Source organism: Micrasema longulum, unplaced genomic scaffold, assembly GCF_059751315.1.
Source record: "Micrasema longulum isolate JH-2025_06_02 unplaced genomic scaffold, ASM5975131v1 h1tg000373l, whole genome shotgun sequence".
Taxonomy (NCBI): domain Eukaryota; kingdom Metazoa; phylum Arthropoda; class Insecta; order Trichoptera; family Brachycentridae; genus Micrasema; species Micrasema longulum.
Window position 1 is genome coordinate 267,524 of NW_028277574.1, and position 24,036 is coordinate 291,559.

Consider the following 24,036-nt stretch of genomic DNA (forward strand, 5'->3'; position numbering starts at 1 on the left):
TTTCATTCAAATATAAGTTAAACAATAACAATAATAATAATAAACTTGTCCGAGAAATTTATCAAGATCAAAACTGAACATAAGATTTTAAACACAAAAGTTTGCCCCACCTCGTCTACCTGCATGTATTATAAAGTCCAGACGGATGATGTATTATCTTCTGTGCTTTAAAAAAAAAAAAAAATATATTAAATTTCCTACTCATATCTGGTATAAAAAATATTTGTCATGCTGTTGATTCTTATTAACATTTTATAAAAAAAAATTGTATGGTTAAAATATTGATATGAGATCTTTAAGGGTTTTTAAATATTTGGAACTAAAAACGTTTTCAAAAAAGTCTTAAAAATGCCATGTTTCTTAAAATAGAAATATCGGAAATGCGTTTTTCGTACTCCAAAACGAACTATAAACTTACGGTTATCGTAGAATATTTTGTCATTTTAAATAGAAAAAAATATTGATCTCTCTTTTCCAAGTTAAAAAAATAATATATCCGCGTTTGAGAGAATTTCCTAAGATATGTCATTTAGATCGACTCTTATTGTTTGTATCGTTATCATAGATAGATACTATCAAACTTCACATTTTTTATCTGACTATCAACAGTTAAGTTCGGTGAGACAGGTATTTACTAATTGGCGCGTTCTGGACCGACATTCCTCCGTCAAAAGGAATAAATTATGGGCGGTAACTGCGAATCCTCGCGGAGGCTGCGACGGGCGGCAGCGGCGGTGGCGTGCCTCAGCATGGCGGAGCTAAACAGAGCTGCCATTTCTCCGGTGTTTTCATTGAGAAATGATTCGGGTTTGTGGCGTGGCCGGGTCCCCTCCCCCAGCCCGAGAGACAAGTCTGCGAAACAAGTCTGCAGTCACGCGGGAAGGACACCATACACTACTCGGTCCGCGCGCTTCTACACCGAACGTTCTCGACTCTCGACATAACGGTGTGTCTTACTATGTGTGAAATTATTTACTCGGGCGCTTTCTTCTGCGCTCTTCGTGCCCGTGACGCGAGCGACAGCCACTAGCCAGTGAGCTGTGACGTACGTACGTGTCTCCACTTCTGTGTTGTTTGTGTTAAGTGCTCAAATGGGCTCAAACTAAAGCCCGCCAACTAGCAACCGACGTCTGCTCCGTGCCGTGGTCTCGGCACTCTTGGTCGTGCGTCGTGGGTCAGTCACAATCTACCAGCCACGGGGACTGTATCTGTTCGTGTGTGATCATATTGTTTGTTTATGTTTCGTATTTGACGTTTGTTTCCATTCAAAGTGCATCGGAATAGACCTGCTTGTGAAAAAAGTGTAGAAAACGTATCTTTTATTATATTTTGTGCATTCACATGTGAACAGTCATCGGGACAATCACTCGGTTTGTATTTTCATTTTTTCTAAAATATACCGCAAATATCATATTTATCGATGGCATTGTGGTATGATAAATAATTAAGCTTCCAGGATTGCAAACTGCAATTCACATAAAAAAACAAATGTTGATAATAACTTATTTCAATCACAAGAAATGCCAGATTTGCACTTAGTATTTACGTGGAGACTCAAAACAGCAGTGTGCGCCTTACAAATTGCTTTTGAGGGACATATTTATCGTAGTTTTCGATATCCAATCTTGATGAAGGCTAACTAATAGTTTTGTTTTTCGTGTCACGAGATTTAACTATTCTGTAATAGACTACTTTATATCACGCCGCTTTGGAGTAAGGAAATATGTCGGCGACCTTTGAGTTCAGAGCAAATCTAGAATTTACTAAGCCACTTATCTTGTTAAAGCTAATCATCTGATTCTGACCATCTTAAGCATTTCTGCGATAGAGTTTGATCAACAAGAAATTGAACTAATTATGTATGTTATTTATTCAAACAACGCATTAAGAACGGTTTGCAAACAAAATATTCAACGAATCCGCGATTGAATACAACAAAAAAATAGCAAACATTCATAGTTCAATAGAATCATGTCTTCACAATTCGATTAATATTATTTTCTTTGTTACAATGCTATTATTATGATACTTGCACACCGTTTTATATTATTATTTAAAGTTGCGTTTTGTAATTTATAATTGAACATCGCGTCGTGTTCTCAGAGACAAATGCAGTAATTCTGTATTACGTGATAACGTTCTTGAACTTTTCTGTCTGCTTGCAATCCTAAATACTATTTTTCTTCTGAAACTCAAGAGGCTGACACAGGTAATAGAGATTCTTAATTATGCTAATTATGTTTAAATATGCAAACATCAAGAAATAACGAAATTTGTTACTATTCATACGTAACAAGTATTATGTTAACAAGTACATGTGTGTCAACAGTTCTCGGTGTTTTGTACCCACGAGACATTCTGCAGTAGGAAAAAATCATCCAGCGGAAGACTGATAAAGGATGAAAACATAAGATCAGAGTTCAAGTCGTTTTTCAATAAAATTATAAGCAATATTTTGTTCATGTCCTAGCCGATGAACACATGACTGTCTGAAAAGAACTAGAGCTCTGGACGAGCGTTTTAAACTCGATGACTGTTACTCAGGAAAAAATCCTGAAAAAGGAAATCTAGTACAGAGACGTCCGTTTCGTAGTATAATGGCATATCATGCTTGAGATCCCAGGTTCGTTAATTGGCAAGTGATATGAAACACAAGTTCAAAAGTTTGTTAAATGTTGCATTATTTCATTTTCTTTATCACTTTACCTTCATGTAATAAAAAGTTGTGATACGCTGCATTTGATGATTTGAAGCTACCTTTTCACTAAAATTATATGCAATACAATTGCCAGTACTTCTCTTGTATCTGAACAAGATACGAATCTCAGGCTATTTTCAGAGTTATGTATAAATATTACTTTCACATTACTTTTTTTTTGTTTGTTGGCGAATGTGAAACCGCCGACATGCATTTATAAATTTGTCAATTTTATATATTTGCACCAACTTTTCATCAAGATTTTTTGGAGAAAATATATTACAGAGTATCAAAACGAGAATTCAGTTTGACAGTTTAGTTTTGATGACTATTTTAAGTATTGAACACTAAACGCAATTTCGACACACGTTTTGACTTATAACTATCTCATTTTCTTAAAATTATTGTTGATGGTTACATAAAAACAAAAATATAACAGAATTCGGAAATATTTGTTTGAGGGAATCCTAAGTAGATACAAACGTTTAAATTTATTGGAACAGAGAGAGGTAACACTTATGAGAAGGTAGTGTGGAAGTCTAGGCATTTACAGGGCTTACGACTCCTCATTGGCTAGTTTAAGTGGCCACTTTACACACTGTGTATCATTCACGTGTTTCGTGAAATCTGTTTATAACTGCAGGCATATAATAGTGTATGCCGAAATTTGAAATAACAAGAAAAGGTGTTATTGCCCACACTTGCATTTATTATAACATACAGTAATATTCATAATTATTTTTTAATACAAAGTCTGTACCTATTAAAAATGCCCTGATGGCGTGAAATCGGTAAACAAGTTTTACTATGGGCGGAACTACTGGCATATAACAAAGTATTAAAATATTTAAAAAATAAATACATTGAGAAAAATTAGTGAAGTATACCATAAACAAATTATAATTTACTAAATGATATTAAATATTTGTACAAAACCACTTAACGACTTTTCTATGTCTACCGACTTCGAGACGTACCCGTCTCTTCGTCAGAACACAAATTAAACCAACATGCAAACCAACATGCAAAACCCACTATACACCTTCACCATAGTTGTTGTACAAAAATATAAAACCAACACGACATGCATTTTAATAAGCGCATGCACTGATTAGGATAAACATGCACTAATTAAATTATAAAAATATTATTTTGTTTGAGAATTAATGAAAAAAGTAGAGGGAATGGAGGGAGGGGGTAAGCTTAATAGGGTGACGATTACAGTGAAACATTGTATAAAGGACTATATTGGAAGTTTGTTAGATTATTGATCAAAGGAACATTATTTTTTTAAGTTTTCCTAATGTGAAATATTTCCATATTATTTACTTTAACCCTTTATTATTTGTATGTGAGATTTTAACTCCTTTACTTGTGTATTTTATGTTGGTTTGCATGTTGGTTTAATTATTGTCCTGACGAAGAGACGGGTACGTCTCGAAACCGGTAGACACAGAAAAGTTGGTAAGTGGTTAAATGCAAATATTTAATATAATTTAGTAAAATGTTTGACCACAAAGTTAATGCTTTAAATATAAATAATAAACTATTATTTCCATATGTAATACGTTATCACAGATAATCATATCTTTCATAAATATGGACGAAAACGCTAAAAATGCCTTAGCTATAGGCACAATCATTAATACTCTTACAAGGATACTAACATTTTTTTTTCTTATAATAAAGCCATTAAAAAACAAAAAAATGTTAGTATTTCGTTTATTCAATTCTGAACTATCCTAAACGCCAAAAAATAAAATGTACAAGTTGGCGAATTTTTCGACTTTAAAAATGGCACGTTCCAGAGTATTGTATGCGTCATATTATTGTCAAATGGTTAAAAGCGAGAAAATTATGTTATGAATTCAAAGTATGTATATTTCAAGAACATTCTAGGAGTTAAGGATAGTTTAGAGTTAAGATGAATAATTTCGAGTGTTTGGCTTTTAGGATAAACAGAAACGATAGTAAAACTTAAAAAGCACTGCATTTTTGGCATTTAGAATTGTACAGAGAAGAGGGAAATTTCACAGAAAACAATATTGTGTAAAAAAAAATTCGAAGCGCCTGCTAATTCTAGCTGCACTCCCAGTTATTTTTCAAAGCTACCATTTTCCGTAACGTGTACTTCCAGGCATTTAAAACTCTTGACCCTTTTGATGACTTGGTTTAGATTCGTCAGGGAATTTTGGGCATCAAGGCACGAATTATTACAAAGAATAAAAGGGCTTTTCAATTTTGATTTTTAAACCCATGCAAACAGAGTGCATATAAATAATAACAATAACTAATGTAACTTAATAATAATATTTGCTCCTTCAAAATTTCTACTTGTTACATAAATTTGTGTTGATTGATGTAAAAAATCTACCTCGGTAATCCATTTTTATACTGCTCGAATATTTAAGGTATTGTGGATTGTAAAATCAAATTCTCGGGTGGCAGGAATCCATTTGCAAATTAGAAAAAATGTACATAATTTTAGTTGCATGTTATAGACGTTATTGACTATTTTCCTCAGTGAAATTGGTTGCAAAAAGTCCGAGAAGTTAATATTGACTGTTATATGGCCAACACATATTCTTATTATTGAATAATAATTACTTACTTACTTTTATTTTATCAAAATTGAATTTTGAAGAGTCTAATGACTTTTTACACCGGTTTCTACAATTTTTTTTACTACGGTTTAAAAATATGGTTTTTACCATATTTATTTATAAATTATACATAAATTACTACGACTTTTACTATGATTTTAACTTTGTTTTTTAAAATTTGTATTTAACTATGTTTTGAAAATGTTTTTTACCTTATCTTTTATTACTTTTTTTACTGTATGTATATATATTTTTTTGTCTTTTACAATGTATTTTACTACGTTTTTTAAAATGTTTTTTACTATGTGTTTCACGAGTTTTTAACTATATTTTATTCCTATTTTTTAAATTTATTGTTACTTTGTTTATCACCTCTATTTATTATTTCTATGTATTTAATATTAGTTTTATATTTTGACTGTCTAGAACGGGGTAAGTAACCCTAGTTAGACGGTCAAAACAACTTTTGAATAAATGTATAATTTTACGTATATGATATGATAATAAATAAATAAATATATATTCCATGCTGAAAACTGTACGAGAATGCAAAAAAATACTGATTAATTTGTTTAACGGCATAAGCCAAAATATTTTTTTTCCTCATCCTCAAAGGACCACTGGTTAAACCTGAGGATGTTAAAGAGCACGCCCCCTACCTTATAGTCCGTAGCATTACGGATTTAGGCTTGAAGGGGGACATTTAGCAAAACGTAAACGCTCGTCTTCCACATAGTAGCCAGGGTCTTAATAGACCTGGGCTTGGAGGGCGAAAACTATTCACGGGAACCCGTCGCAATAGATCTTCACAGGTCGCAGTGACGTCAGGAGCTTGCATATTACTGACTTTCACCACTAAGAATAAAAAAAAAGAGTCTTGCTAAGTTTTTGATAAAAAAACGCAATCAAACAACTTTGATTAAAATTATTATTTCCATTGTTAAAACGTGTTACTATATGAATCAAATAATGCACTACAATTTTTGATATGAAATATCTATAAAATGATTAATTTACTGCCTTATTATGATACAATATCATTAAAAATCACAAAGACATTAACAAACAGCAGTGTTTTGTGGTAATGTCAAAATTAAATTACTTAAAAAATTAATACAACATAGAGAAACAACATTTTTGAGACGAGAAAATCGAAGTCTATGCATTTACAGGGCTAATGACGTGGCATTGGCTAGTATAATAGCCACTCATAAAATATTTCACAAAAGTCAACAAATACAAGAGTTGAGGTAATGGGTATGTTTAAACAAAAGCAAATAGTAAATGTTACACAGCGTGTAAAGTGGCCAATTAAATAAGTTAATGACTGGTTATACGCCTTGTGAATTCCTAGATTTCTTTTTTATTTTCTCATAAGTGTTTTTCCTTTCTGTTAAAAAAAAAATCATTTTTTATCTTACATTGTCTGCAAAAAATTGGAAATACTCAAAATATTGTTGATTTCTTTTATTCCGTATTATACACAAATACAATGAAAACAAAATTGTTTCAAATTTTTGGATAACAAGGTCAAGTAAGTTAAATTTTTGTGTTGTGGCGAATTGAATAGATTTATAGAATTTATTAGGTTTTATTTAAGTTATCAATAAGGAAGTTTGTAAATGTATTGAGCAATAATATTAGCGGTAAGATTATATCGAAGAATGTTCCGTAGTTATATAAACATAATTTTGCATGATGTTTTTGTTACTTAACTCGGTATAATATTTCGACAAGGAATCTCAACAATACATATGATTGATATTAAATTGTTAACAAACAATACTTGATATTTCTCTTAACAATAAAATGTTGAGAAAAACAGTCCTGTTTGCTAGTAAACAATGTTTTTAACGCTTTTGTTAAAATATTTGTATTTCGATTTTCAAATAGCACAAAAACATAACAAAGAATATAGGATACCATAAACAAAGAATCGCGGAAAATGCAAATTGTATTATTTACATAGATATCTGTTGGCCTTGAAGTGTAAAGTCAGCGCGTTTGCCTACCAAGCAAGAGGTTATGGGTTTGATTCCCGACATGGTTGATTTAAAATATTTATTAAAAAGGGTATTTTCATATCCAAATATTTCATAGTTCCTGGACTGATGTACCTGAAGCGTAAGTATACGATTAGTATACCAATGCAGTGCCCTATTCACTATTAGGTACAGAAAAAGAATTATGAAATACATAACTTCTGTCAACTTCCGACTGATCAGTATGGATAGTAATGCAAGCCTATAGGACATTAATAAAATAAATAAAATCTAGTTTCTACTGCACAAAAATCACTGAACAGAGAAAATCTGCCGGTTGATGCCGCTCGTCAATTAATAAATGCATTTGTAGTGTCTAGAGTCGATTACTGTAATGGTATCGGGCCGATCTACCTATGAATAAAATGACTCGCCTATAGTCTGTATAAAATGCCGCAGCGAGACTTATTTTTAGAATCTCTAAGTTTAGTCATATCACTCTATTACTTCAAGAATTACACAGGCTTAGTTTCCCACAAAGGGTAGAATACTCTGTTGGGTTATGTATAAGTCACTGCAAAACTTTGGTTTGGAATATCTAAGGGAACACTCCATTCCAGATGAACTAGCTGACAGATGTTTTACGCTTAGATCAGCTACATCAATGTCGAGAGGAAGTTATTATACATCTACGTAAACAATGCAATAAATTCGGTAAACGCGCATTTGAGGTCGCAGGCCCTATAGCATGGAATGTTCTCCCAGCAGAAGTGCGAAACTGTAAGAGTGAAGTGATGTTTTGGAAAAATCTTAAAACTCATTTGCTCTCTAAATGATTTGAATAAATGCGTAGCACGTGCTAGTAAAGTAAATTGTTTTACTTAAATTACCAATTCAAAAAGTTAAAATTCAATTTGTGTATTTATATAATCACTTTGTAAAGCGCCCTTGAGATATTACATTACAAAAATGGCGCTGTATAATTTATCCATAATAATGATGATGATGATGAAGATGTAGTTGCATTGAAATCGTTACATTTAAAATGAATAATTGTTCTAAATTCAATTGAAGTAAGTTTGTTTAAATAAAAACTAATTTAAAAAAAAAAATTGATTGATTGAATAAAAAAAATATTTCAATGATATTTTGAGCTTGTCCAAATAATAATAAGTCAATTTGTAAAGCGCAGTTTTTGTGGAAAATCACCCCAAGGGCGCTTTACGATACACTTTGTTAAATACTTTACAATCTCTGTAGGCAAGTATGTACTGGATTTAACCCTGTAAGAACTAGGAAGTGAATAACAACTAAGAGCGGAATATTTAATTTTCAATGACAGGTCATAAACCCTGTAAATGTTTAAACTTAGGTATTTTCTTCTAAAAAATTATATCCACATCTGTTGAAATATGTGTCAAATAATATTTTTGTAATGATATACGGTCAAACTATTTACGCACTCAATTTGGTGATAATTTTCAGTATTCGTCAATAACCGTGTTAAAAAATGAAAACCACGTTATAGTTGACCAGTGAGCGAACCTCAGACCTTTGATCCGGACCCGTAACACTACCACGGAACTACAAAACGATTTAATTATTAATTAATCTATAACCATGAATATTAAATAAAAAAAGGAAAAAATAAAACACCATTAATTACACAATGGAAAATTTTACCGATTTGTAGTAAATTTTTTATCAAGTATTGGCTTATTTTATGACTAAACTATTTTTAGTTTAATGTTATCAAACACACGATATAAAAATATAGTTATTCTTACTCGTTACGTTAACACACGTTTGCCTAAGAAAATTCCAATGAAATGAAAACGTGATGCTGATTATTTTTGAAATTTATGATTAAAATTTATTTTATGCATCCCTGTATATACTTGGCAACATAATAATAAAATACGTTTTTCTTATGATGATTTCTCCTTTAAAATGCTCAAGTTAGTTTGCTTTCTGTTTAGACTCACTCATAATAAAACAATAGATATATTTTTATATTTGTCCACAAACAAATTGTAAATAGTGGGTATTATATATTTACATATAATATTCGTTTTGAAAGACTCGTTGATTGGATGCGTGCTCTCCCAAAATTTAAGTTTTGTTAAAAAATGATTAGTTTATGAATTTGTGTCATCATTATCATCATCATTCTCTTTCCGCACCTAATGGTGCAAAGGTCACTGCATAAAACCAATCGCAGTATTCCTTGATTATTTTTGGTACCTGGAGGTAAGATGATCACTCTTACGCTTCAGGTACCAGGCCCAGGGACTATAAAGTATTTTAGTGTAAAAACACCCTTTTCAATAAATATTTCATTACAATTATGTCGGGAATCAAGCCCGAGACCTCTTGCATGGTAGGCAAACGTGCTGACCACTGCACCGCGAGGCGGATGAATTTGTGTAAACCACTTGAATTTTTACTTATAACTCGACCGGTTTTGAGGTTTCTACCGCATCATCAGGCCTAATACTAACTTAGAATCACTCGTGGTATTATTTATATTATAAAATATTGTGAGGAAAGAATAGAAGAATGAAAGGAAAAGTATAAAAAAATATTTTGAACTATAAATAGTAACAGGAGTGATTTTCAATTAGAATAAGCCCCGATGTTTAAATAGTAACCTCGAAACCGGTCGACATATAAGTAAAAATGAATGTGGTTTATAAAAAATATAAATAAATAAGCGTAAAATATCATACTATAAACTAAAAAATATTTTAAAAATAAGCCCAGACATTATGCTAAAAACAGGTTTGTTTTTCATTATAATTTATGTTATTTTTAATATTCAAAGCATAAAATTTGTGATTAACAGATTACACACTATGGCCACTTAAACCAGCTAATGACAAGTCATAATCCCCGAGAATGCCTAGACTTCCATATTCCCTCTTTTAAGGTATTCTTCATCCCTGTTGTAATTTGTTAATCTTAATAGACTCCCGAAGGGGTGAAATCCAGTCTTTTGTATACAAACATTTGGACAAACTCAAATATTGTAATTAGCTTTGTGGTCAAACATTTCACTTAATGTTATTAAATATTTATAAATAACCACTTACTGACTTTTCTGTGTCTACCGGTTTCGAGACGTACCCGTTTCTTCGTCGTGACACAAATTAAACCAATATTCATTTTACGTTGGAAGAACATCAAGAAATCAAAACATTCGTGTTAAAGAACATATATTATGGGGGTGTTTTCACAATAACAATTTCTCCGAATTTGCAAATCACCTGATCAATTTTATTCATGATTTAAATAAAAATACAGTAGTTAAAATTTAACATACAAATAATAAAGAGTTAAAAGTAAATAGTATGGAAATATTTCACATTGTAAAAGCTTTAAAAAATAACGTTTATAAAATAACCTTTCAATATAGCCCGTTATACGATGTTCCATTGTAAAAGTCACCATTAAACTATTAAACTCAAGCCCCTTCCTCCATCCCGTCTAGCCTTTTTCAACTTTTTCTCAATAAACATAACATGTTTTCATAATCTAATTAGTGCATGTTTGTTCTTATCAGTGCATGCGCTTATTAAAATGCACGTCGAGTTGATTTTATATTTTTGTGCAACAACTATAGTGAAGGTGAATAGTAGGTTTTGCATGTTGGTGTAATTGGTGTCCTGACGAAGAGACTGGTATGTCTCGTAACCGGTAGACATATAAAAGTCGGTGAGTGGTTTTTAATTTTAGGTAATTTTTCATTGCGAAATAAATATTCGTATTGTTTCATTAGGGCCTTTAGCCAGTTGCTATTTAATAATATAATATTGTGCCTTGTTCTTATTTGACTTAATCTTAACAGTCAATTAATTAAAAAAACATTTTTTTACTTTCTGATTCGTTGACTAAATCATTTATTAAAATACCTGAAGTATAAATACAGAAAAACATGTCCGAAACAATTCAGGTTTATTTTAAAACATATCCAATTTTAACGTTTTTTTCACACTTGAAATTTGTCCTTAATATAAGTTAGTATTACTTATTTCCGACAGAATCGTTTTTTAATTTAAATTTTAATAAATGTTATTTAAAGCAGGAAATTACAAAGTAATTAATTTATATGTAAAATATTTTATACGAATTTCACATAAGGTCACCTATTTAAATTAGTGTTATTTAAAACAGGAAATTGTAAATTTCAAATCGATATGCTTGTTTTTTTACAGATTCTACATAAGGTTGTTTAAAATTATTATCAATTTAACTTTGTTTTTAGGTTTTAAGGTCATTAACTCCATAAAAGTTAAGAATTTAAAAATTATATTCTAGTCTTGAGTAGCTGTGCGGGTATAATATTGTTGGACCTTTGCCAATATGGCTAAATAAGTATGTATTTGTCATTGAATAGATGCAAAATAGTCACAACCAATCCTTTATGTCTCCACATAACTGGCGAAATTCCTACTGTTAACTGCATGGAACCGTGGTACATTACCAGTCTAAACTAGGCAATGTTTAGCTATACATACAATGCCTTTTTTAATTAAAAGTATATGTTTTTACGATGAATCTAAATAGACAAAAGGAAGCAGTTGCAGGCAGGGGCACAGTTATGAGTAATTTGAGTTTTAGTAATCCTTTTTAAAAAATACATTCAAGTTTCACATTTATTCATAGTTTGATATACATGAGATATACATAAGGCAGCTTACAAATGGCGTAAAATAAAAATTATTTCTACTTTTGACAAACCTAGAGAAAACACACCTTTTTTCAAACATAAACTTAAGAAATTTATTTTTGTTTTGTGACTTACAGCGGGTAAACTATATGAATTAGAAGTCAAATAACAACCTTTTAAAAGATAAGAATGATAAAATGTTATATTGTTTGTAACAAAACAACCATAATAACATTCTAAGTTCAAATTTGGAGGGTGGCTAATAACTGTACTTAAAAATCCTCAATGTTGCTGAAATTAGCAGGGTATGCAAACAACTTCATGGTAATAATTATCTCCCGCTTAAAAAAAGCCCTTTAGCTCTTTTGTATTGAACAAAAGCGTTCCATATTTTTGGTTTGGTTTTTAGTTTAACAACAAACGTGTAACGGACGGTTTCGGTTGGCTCTTGCAACTCTCAACCTGAGTACTTGCAGTCCGTTAGAATGCTGTAAACTGTAGCTAACTTCGTGGTTAATAATCACATGTTTTTTTTCCGTATGGGCTACTATTTTATCCAGTGGCGTATGATTACTCTAAGCAAATAACTATATCTTATCGAAAAAGATCAACCCTCCCTTTTTTTACCTTTAAAAAACACATTGTTTTTAAAATTTTAACTTCGTTTATCAGTTATTTGCTGATCCCAATAACAATTACAATAACGAAAAGTATGCTAATTACAAGTGCCTTCTTATAACTTTTAGGCTAAAAGCTGTAGCATGGGTTATTAGCTGGTAAAAAGAATTGATCGTTAATTTTTTTTCTTCCATAACAGTTAGGTGTTGAATAAATAGACGAAATGTATTATTTTTATAATTATTTTATTCCTGTTTTATAACAACAGGATATACTGGTCATTTAAGGCAATAAGTACGTATTAAAAAATAAACTTTAAGCAATACAATGACATTTATTCCTTAAATTTTTGCATCATAAATACACTCTACGATGTGTGCACGATGAGTAAGGCCTTGATTCTATTTTCTTCAAGCTACACATTTTGCATCGACCGCTTTTCTTCCTGAATACAGGTCAATCTACTCCTCTTTTTCCAGCAAACATCATTGGGAACAGACATATTATTCATTTTTTCTCTTAATAGAATCAATGTTTAGATCTGATGTCATGGGTAACGACTTGCGCTTTTAAGCCTGAATTGTAAAGGACATTAGTCTTTTTGCGATAGCTTGACGCGTCTCCAATACAAATATAAATAAATATGTAACAAAAATTTAAAACTAACTGATAAATATTATATCATAAAGGTAGTAAACCACAAAAAAAGTAAATTTAAAGCACTTACCTAATACAAAATCTGCAAAGACGTGTAACCGTAAAGATAAAAAAAACAAAAATATAGGCAATTAACAGTTACTGATTTCACCGCTAGGTATGCAAGTGAACCTAAAAGTCTCATCAGACAGAAAATCAAAAGAAATTAATACAAGTATTCAAATATAGGCGCATAACTGACAAGTCCTGTTAGGCAGGAAAGGGTTAACCGAGATATGTCAGTAAAAATACTTTATCGTCGGATTACTGCCACAAGTTGGTAACTACATTTTATTTGTGAGAATTTGCGCTTTTAAAGTTAAAAATCCCAAACCAACAATTCAAATAAAAGTGCAAGTTGAATATTAAAAAACATTCTTTTTCGTACTTATAAGATATGAAATATTTTATGTACTTTGTAAATAAAAAATATTTGATTCCTTTTATGAAGACATCACATTTTTCTAAAATTTGTTTAATAACTTGTGCCAGAAACCAAACATTATCATCAGTTTCGTTTTATATTTTTTTACCAACAAATCAAACAAATTTGATTTATGTACTTGTGTATTTATTAATTGATTGTATTTTAATGACCTATAATGTTCTATTGTTATTCCTCGCAAACTGGTGTATTAAATGGTCTTTTGAATAAATTAAACAACTAGTTTAAGTACCCCAGCTTACTTAAAACCTTTACTTAAATAGTAAATCATGAACTCCAAGCACGTCGCGCTTAAATATATGCATGTAAATTAAAATAAATTTTATGAATACAAAAAAGATAGATTGTTGCTAGTCATGAGTACCTTTAAATAAGAAGTACTGTAAAGCTGTGTTTACGTACGCCCGACATATATGGAATGTTTTGTCATACTAGCAATGTGTACCAAAAATACAATAGTATGGATCAGAATACCTGATTTATATCCGGATACAATGCATTTGTAATTACAAATATCTAGAGCGCAAAGGATTAATTTGATTAAATTTTGTACTTACGACATTAATTATATATAAATTTCTCATCCATAAAATGTGGAAGTTAAGTGGTTTTTCCCATCTGTTTATTGAGTTTATTTGTTTTAACAATATTTTGAGTTTTTCCAAATTTTTGTAGACAAGTACTGGATTCAACTCCCTGGGGAGCTGTTTATATTAAAATTTTACAACAGAGATGAAGAACATTCAAGAGAAGGTAATATAGAAGTCTAGGCATCTACAGGGCTTATGACCTGTCAATGGCTGGTTTAAGTGGCCACTTTACACACTGTGTAACATTCACCATTCTGCCTATATTTGAACATCTATATTCCTTCAATTCTTTCATCTGTTGATCTTTGTGAAGTTAAAAAGCTGAAACCTTTATTTATGCGGGTGAGATTCATCTAATTGAATTATTTCACCTACATACTAGGCAACGCCTGAAAATATTATTTTTTCAATTTCTATACTTCTTCATGGACCAGGTAATTTTTCAACAATATTTTGAGTTTGTCCAAATTTTTGTAGACAAGTACTGGATTCAACTCCCCGGGGAGCTGTTTATATTAACATTTTACAACAGAGATGAAGAACATTCAAGAGAAGGTAATATATAAGTCTAGGCATCTACAGGGCTTATGACCTGTCAATGGTTGGTTTAAGTAGCACATTACACACTGTGTAACATTCACCAGTCTGCCTATATTTGAACATCTATATTCAATTAACTTCACAAACATCAACAGATGAAAGAATTGAAGGAATATAGATGTTCAAATATAGGCAGAATGGTGAATGTTACACAGTGTGTAAAGTGGCCACTTAAACCAGCCATTGACAGGTCATAAGCCTTGTAGATGCCTAGACTTCTATATTACCTTCTCTTGAATGTTCTTCATCTCAGTTGTAAAATGTTAATTTATTTGTTTCATATTTTTGAAATATATTTTTTATTTTTTTTTATTTTTTAACAAACAGTATGTACAAATTATACATAAAAATTATTTGTATATTAGTGTAGGACACCCGTGCACAAACCAAAAAAAATGTTTACACTGAAGACAATAATTTCAATTTTCAATTTCAATTTCAATTTATTTATTTTATAAACGTTTATGTACATTACAAAATATTTCAATGAATACATAAAACAAATAAAATAATACTAGAATTTAAATAGACAAAAATGGTAAAAAAAAAATACTCAGCAATTATAGAGAAAGAATGCTATTCTCTCTGAACTTTTTTTAACTTATATGAAAGATGTCAATATCCGAAGAGATACGGTTGAGTAAAGACATTGCTTTTCCTACTGGCATTACCATCGGCAGGTTGGTTCTGCAAGCAGGAAGATAAAACAGCTTAAGCTGTCTATGTCTAAGGTAGTCATTAGGAACATAAAGAAAAAAATTCTCCGTTACACCTATGTTAATCGTAATACCACGGATCAATCGGAAAAAATACATTAGCAAGTATGCATTTCTTCTTTTCTCCAAACTATTGTTGCCAAGCATTTCCAGAATGAAGTCAGACGGGTACAACCGTGGATAATATCCGCACTCCCTTAAACAAAGATACCTCAGAAATTTCTTCTGAACCATCTCCAGCATAAATTAAATTTTGTTAAATAAAACAAATGGAAAAGATGTATATAATAATAAAATTAATTAAATATGTGACTATCTCAATATTTCTATGACTTTTGACTTAAATTTACGTTCATTGACATGAAAAATATAAACCCCCGTAAATCTACATCCATATTGCTCGCATATTCTAGGTATTGTAGATAATTTAATAGTTCGTTACTGCGTTCTTTGTAAAATATTGTAGTTTGTCTTCATTTTTTGACTATCAAACTAAACCATCATTTTATGGTTTAATGCATGTATAGTATTGTCATCGCTATGATTTTTTAAAGTTTTGTAAATTTTAAATTACAACGCCTGTGACGTCACGAGTTCAAGAAGGTAACTTTTTCTGACATTTTAAAAGAGAATCTTTTATCTGTCAAAACACATCAAACGTTGAAAACATGGCTACTTGGATACCGGAAATCTATTATAACACATAACGAAGCTTTCAATTAGTTATTTTCACCCAAACCTGTGACGTTTCAAAGTACTTCATTTTTAATATTTTTTTCATACATTTTCCCGAAACATTGTCGTATTATTAAATACTCTATTTTTTACCATGCGTAAGAAAACTATTTTTATACAATTTCTCGTAGCATTGAACTTCCTTATTACATAAAGTGGCTTAAGGATTATTTTGTTTTAACAAAATAGACTTTTTATTACACTAAAATTTTTTGAAAATAAAATTACTCGTTCAATAAAAAAAAACATTAAAATATACTTCGTTAAATTATCTCCATATTTTATTTGTTTATTTTTTTAAAAGGAATTACCCGCTAAGCCTCTATTTTGAGGCTTGTCGCCAGGTGGGATAGAGGGAATATGGAAGGAGGTTATGATAAATACACCACAACACCCAGACCAAGTGGTCAGCGCGTTTGTCCACCATGCAAGAGGTCTTAGGTTTGGTTTCTGACATGGTTGACGTGAAAGATTTATTTTAAAAGGTTTGCGTTTAAACTGGGATATTTCATAGTTTCTAGACTGGCACCTGAAGGGTAAAAATGATCATCTTACCTGCATGTAATAAAAATTATCAAGATACGTGGCAGTTGGTGTACCAATAAAGTGCTCTTTGCACCATTAGGAGGAGAAAGGGAACGATGTTGATGAGTAACTAGTGACTGAAAATTATATGATGTTTGCACATGGCACTAGTTTGCATGAACATTGGCCATGACACCATTCTTGCTGATTCTTATGTAAAATGATCTACTGGATCCGAATATGATCCGTTTTTCCCATCATTACCCGTTTTCGGTGAAGGCCCTTCAGTCTATTTTTACACTTCCACTTCTGACTTTGAGCTGCAGCCTGGACCATCAAATGATGAAGAGTATGCAGCTGATTCAGCTAAAATAATCCTTTTCACTAGTCCAAATCAAATTCATGGCCATAAAATTATTATTGAAAAGTAATGAAAACAGCAAGTGTTGGGGATAAACGGGGGTTATATTTGGATCTGGGAAACCATTTAACAAAGGAATCAGCAGGAATGGTGTCAGGGATGGATAATATATATTTTTTCTTTTACGTTTTCTGATGCTTATCAATATCACATATCGATTAAAGTTAATTATTTTTTGCTATAAATATTATTTTCTTTTAAAATTTGAATGGGGATAAGTTCCCTAACAAGGCCACCGCCGACTATCTCACCAGATCCTCACACAATAGTTAACGTCGTTAGAAAGAACATTTCCATGTCAGTAAATAAAAGCCTTGTACAAAATATGTAACTTCAACAGAATATGTTTTTATGCGCCAATATCTATTCCCTATTTTTTTTATAGATCTCGGCAAAGATTGAACTGTTTACTTGAAATCCCTTATTGTAAATCCAGACTTGGGAAAAGACACTCATTTGTCATAGCTCCAAAACTATTCAATAAATTTCATAAGGACAATGATTCATTATTTAAATTGGTTTCGATTAAATTTTTTGTTGAAATTATGGTTAAAAAAGCAGATTTAAATAGCTGAACAGAAAAAACTTTTTTTAAATTTTCTCATTTTTATTGACATAAAAAATGTCTTCTGATATGAGCAGTAATTTTTTTTGTTGTTGATATTCATCGTATTCTTCCTGTATCATTTTTTTTAAATTTTAAATAAAACATATTTATTTATTTTATTAGGTAAACAAACAGTACGTACACAAATATTGCCAATTCCTTTATATATTAGTGTAAGACACTCATGCACACACCAAAAAAATTGTTTACACTTAATACAATAATTTAAATTATTTTTAAATAATAAATGTAAAAGAAACGAAATGAAAATAATTGTATACTATAATAAAGTTAAATATCTGCTTCTCTCAAAATTTCTATAATTTTTTACCTAAATTTACATACACTGTCACAAAAAATGACAGTTTTGGTAAATATATTTTTAGTTCGACCTATTTACCAATGCTGTACTCTAAAATACTATAAAATGTAAACCCACACCCTTTGTGGGATTTTTCTTGTGTTTATGCAATAGTGTTTTTTGTATTTGTCATTTATTTATAAATATCGTTAAATGCAAAAAAAAGTACAATAAATAACAAATAAACAATGTAAAAAAATAAGGTTTCTAAAAAAAGGTAAATGATGATAATTTAAAAGTTATAAGATTTAGTTATAATCAATTTGATTTTAATTGCAAGAGGTCAAGTCCCGGTCATTTTGTGTCGGTTCGTGGCTCCACTATACAATGTCAGAAATTCGTACGTGTCCTCAATGGGACGAAAGATTGAAAACTTTCTAATGTCAGTCATAACTGAGTATTACTCGTACTGAGTGGCTGATATCAGATTCTGTGATTGGTTAATCCAGGGGTCTTCAAACATATTTGTGTTAAGGCCTGATAAAGTCCACAAAGCCTGGCCGGTCTATATAATGATATCCACAACAAAAAATTTAAGTGACTAATGAGCTACTAAAATTGTACCAAATAAATCAGTTTTCTCAGTGTTTTAGACCTAAGTGATGAAAGTTCAGTAGTTTAAAAAAAAATTGTTTGTTAGTACACTATAAAACAAAGCCAAAAACAACTATAACTATTTTTACGTGTTGTTTTATCAGCGCTATTATTTTTAAAGTTTTGTTATTTTGAAATTACACCGTCTGTGACGCCCCAAGTTCTAGTCGGAGAGATCTGTTGATTGGTGAGTTGGCTTCTCGGAAACCGGTAATCTATCACAACATTCTACCATGGGTTGATTCTTAGGAACTTCTGACGTAGCGAGCAATCTTGGAAGTTTTTATATGAAATTACACAATTAATTATTAGTAAATTCAATAAAAGGATGTAGATAAATAAAAAATAATTAAAAAATGCATGGAGTACTGCATTGGTATATTAATTAAAGCGTTTCTAGATTGTTTTTGTTATACAAAGGTAAGATAATCAATCTTACGTATCAGGTGCCAGTCAGGGACTATGAAATATGAAGCACCTTTAAATGTATTTTTTATGTCAACTTACATGGTAGACAAACGCGCTGACCCGTGACGAGACAAATAAATTTACTACCGATACTAGCAAAATCTATTTATAAATACAAATAACTTTTTACAGCGGAAAAATAAAGATTATGAAATCTATTTATTTATTTATTATTACAATACTGTTCTCATCGATATAATGTACTTTATTTTAAGTTTTTTTTATATTTTATAAATACAATGCAACAAACATATCTAAACTACAACTAGAGAAAATAATTCTAAGGTTTAAAATGTCAAAGCGCATTATGATAATATATTTTTTTAATATTTATATAATTCACATAAACGGTCGGAGGGCTTTTATAAGTATGGTACATAGATACAATATATAAAGTAAAAAATAAAATAAAGCGTTCTGTACGTTTAAATACATATTCCTACATATAACTAGTAAGAAAACATACATAAATATATATGAAAATGACATGATACACACGAATATTGGAAAACATTTACAAACAAAAATATACCCAGGAGATAAAAAAAATTTTTTTTTTAAAGATATGCTAGTGAAAAATAATGTGTATACACAGTTGTAAGCGGATAGAAAAGAAAGTTATAAATAAATTATTAACATGCTTTAAAATGCTTAAAAGTATACATCCATAAAAAAGAACTGAGCAAAACTCATACATGTAAGAAAAAAAAATATATAGATTTAATCATCTACTTATAAGAAATAATTAACAATAGCAAAAAAAATAATAATTTAAAACACATAACACTTATCAAACAACCTTGCTGCTAGAAAGATATAATATAAGGTAAACTTATATGAGTTTAAAAAATTCGACAAAATATATATTTTTAATGTAAATAAAATAATGTTTTGGAGTAATTTTGTATTTTTTTAAATGTGGAATGATAGCTTGGCCACCACATACCGCACAACGCATCTGAGGAGATAAGTCTCCTTGGCGGTGTCCACATATTCGAAAAAGCTGCTTGTTGCCGAACGAGAAAAGCTGCCCGAAGGAGCTCTCTGTAATCTGTTAGCCCCTTTGTGCTGAAAGAAGGTAATTCAGAAGTATATCATATGCATTTCATTGGATTTCAAAAAGAGAAAAGTGAATTTTTCGCTGGCTGGGACTAAACCGATTGGACATGATCGATTCGCCGAAATGATTACAAAACTTTTTAAAAGCCACGAAATTATTTTTAGAAGCTACCAGATCTGTATATCCGATAGGACTTATAACAGTGCCATGGATAGTAGCAAGAAACTCCATTCGGTTACCATAAGTGGGAGAAAAGGACAGTGTTCAGGAGACTGATTAGGACATAGGCAGCAGCACGAAGGGAAATTAACAATATTAAAAACAAATAATTTGTCATTAAATTTATCATGACCTGATATAAATTGTATCGTGATCGGGGATACCCTAAAAGATTTTAAGTGCTGACGGATCGAAGGAAAAAAAAGACATGTAACCCTCCCTAAAGAGGAAGATTTCTATCGCGATTGTCAAGCATCAAGAAGAGCATTTACATACATTTTTTAAAATATTCGATTAAGACATTCCTTCCGTTGGGTTTAGACAGACGCCACCAATGAAAGAGTAATGCTTTCATCTTAAGAGGAAATTTGCGGATCGTCGTTGGACCTCCAGTAAAGGTTGTTTTTGTCCGCTTAAAATAATTCGCTTACGTGGAATGATAGTCAAATGTAGTAAACGATCGTAAAACGGATTTATAATGGGCCACTTTTGATACGCGGGCTGAAGTTTTGATACCTCTGGGTTAATCCAAGCAACGTTCGTAATCTAGACAAGTTCCTACATAATGGCAGCGGTAGTAAACAATCATCTCTTTTATTACGCGGAAAATATGCGTGTATTGGTGTGTGGTAAATAATTACCGATACTTAGGTACCTATCAGAATTTCTATTTCATTATTTTGTACAACAGTATATATTCTTGGTAACCGAACTCCGGACCTGACATAACGTCACTACGTAATGTTCATTATATAAACAAACGTTTGGATAAACATAAATTGACACGTGCAAAACAGATTTCTCAAATAAGACGAAGATTTTTTTCAGCTGAGAGGTTACTGTATTGGGATTACTTATTATTGTGAGTAGAAATCAGACTAAAATAAAATACATAATATTTATGTGTGTCTTTGGCCAATTTCAAACCATGGTGACAAACCAGATGGCCCGATGAAATGGCTAGATCAATATTTAATGTATTATATATTGTTTTTCGAAATAAAATAAAATAAATGTCAATCTACCCTAATTTTACCGTGGCCTGTGGATTTGGACGATATGTGTGAAATAGGCCATAAACCTGTTAAATAGGCCATAAACCGGTAATTTAACAACCAAAAATGATGTATTGTGGATAAATATTATTTTTTCTTATTTGACATTATAAAATACTAAATAGTGAAATCTATCGCAAAATCGAAAGCATTTTTAGTATTTTATTTTTCGGACGAAAGCCAATTTCGATAATTATTTTAAAATCATGATAAATGATTCATGTAAAGTTATCATTTTTGACTCAATTGATGTAAATATACGATACGGAACATTGCTTGCCAAAAAAAATGTACGCATTAGTAGAATTTTACAGAAACATTTTTTTTTAATTATAAACAAAAGATTTAAAAAAAAAAATGTTTATTGACAATTCTTGATGGATTTCCATTGTAATGATGTAATAACTATTTACGTATAAGTAATTAATTGAAATAAACTTTGCACAATTCCACTTTTTTTAGAACATTTAGCTTCACATAGATTGAATAATGATATTTCATACTATGCATCATATATGAATTAAAAAATAATTTTGACAAATCAAAAACATAAAAATTTTACATATAGGACATAAAGGTCAACAGTTAGATAGATTAGAAATTTTAGAAATAAATATGATAAAAAAAACCGATAGAATTTTAGCAGATACAATTTAAAAACTAACCCTTATAAGCCCCCTTAGTGGGACCCTGTACATTGCAATAAAACAATAAATGTTTTTCATGTAATAGAATCTTCTCTTAAAGTACACCGCCAACACATGTTTGAATAATTTGTCTCATTCTGTTCCATTGAAATATTGCGTACAAAATATTTTTTAATGTACCTACACTTAAGATTATATTTAGTTTTATATAAATTATCCTTACACTGTATAATATTCACCAGTCTGAAGATGCCCGAAAGGCGAAAGCGCTACTTGGTCAAATAAATAAGTGGAAGTGTACCAAGTATTTTTAAATTAATAACTTATACGTAAATTAAAGTTATTACATCAACACAATAGATCATTTGAGATACAATATGTTGTCCATAAAAGTCATATTTAACAAAGACAACTAAATAACTAATTATTATTATTATTTTTATCATTATTTTATTTTTTTCAGTAAAATGGCTATATAGTGCAGAGCCAATTCTACCATATAAACATGAACATAATTATAAACATAACCATAAACATAAATATAAATATAAATATAACAATAAACATAAATATAACAATAAACATAAATATAACAATAAACATAAATATAAACATAAAATACAATTTTATATTTGCAGCACTTATGGTGGTCTTAGCATATCGCGCCATCGCTCGAACAACGGTGAATGGACCCACCCTGCAGTGGCTTGGAAAATTTAATTATTAGAGCTTTTCAGGCGTTCCCATAGGCTCCAGGCTCTTTGGAGAAGTAGGGCAGCGAAGAACATTTCAGAGGCACTGCAGTACCTAGGCAATCCGAATAATTGTCTGTATGAATTATTATACGTGACCCTTAATTTATTCCATGCTATATACATGGACGTCAAATACGAAGTAAAGATGATTTTCTTCAATTCGTTACTGCATTGAAAGAAGCGTCTTGCTAGCATAGAGGCCCTGACATTGATGGCTCTTTTCTGTCTCTCTATGTCCTGATCATCTTTACAATCATCAGTCAGTATGTGCCCTAGATATTTGACTTTTGCAGATACAGCACGAGCACGGTGAGATCATCCATATATAAATTAAAAAGTGCCGGAGACAGACTACCTCCTTGTCGGACTCCACATTTCAAATTAAAAGGCGAATATTAAGCATCTCCTCATTTTACAATATTTTCATGTTGTGTGAGCCAGGCTGCTAAAGTATTAATAATACAATATGGAATTCCTCTCTTCTCCATTTTAATACACATTACGATACACAGTTAGAGAAAAAGAGTCTAAAACTGGTAATCCCAGCATGGAAAAAATCCACCTCCCTTAGTAGGCTGTTTAATTGACTAAACATCCTCCTACAGGCATCATTAACGGTAAATTGATCCTGCATTCAGTAAGAACAAATGGTCTATATTGCCTAGCTTCTAAGTACTCGGTGCATACAGTTTTATACGATTAAATTTTAATTTAATTTAATTGAAATATTCCCATCTAAATTTTCATATCGTCTCGTTGAAATATTTTTCAAGTAATATTTTATTGAATTTTTTGTTCTTTTCAACATCTATTGAAATACAAAATTTAAAAAAATAACAACTACAGTTTAAAAAGTAATGCATCCGTAACGATACATTGCACTGTTCATCATTTTATATTTTTTTATTAATCAATATATTTCATAAATGGTACATGTTTTTTTTAATTTATCCAAATCTACTTTTATACATA

General features: G+C 30.7%; 1 long non-coding RNA gene across 1 annotated transcript in view; it reads left to right on the forward strand.

Annotated features, from left to right (window-relative positions):
• Positions 1 to 884: 884 nt before the first annotated feature.
• The window catches only part of LOC148282148 (uncharacterized), a 139,054-nt gene continuing 115,902 nt past the window's right edge, over positions 885 to 24,036 (forward strand). Inside the window, exon 1 of the long non-coding RNA XR_015822159.1 lies at positions 885 to 1,370. This is a non-coding gene — a long non-coding RNA (uncharacterized LOC148282148). The remainder of the gene's footprint in view (positions 1,371 to 24,036) is intronic.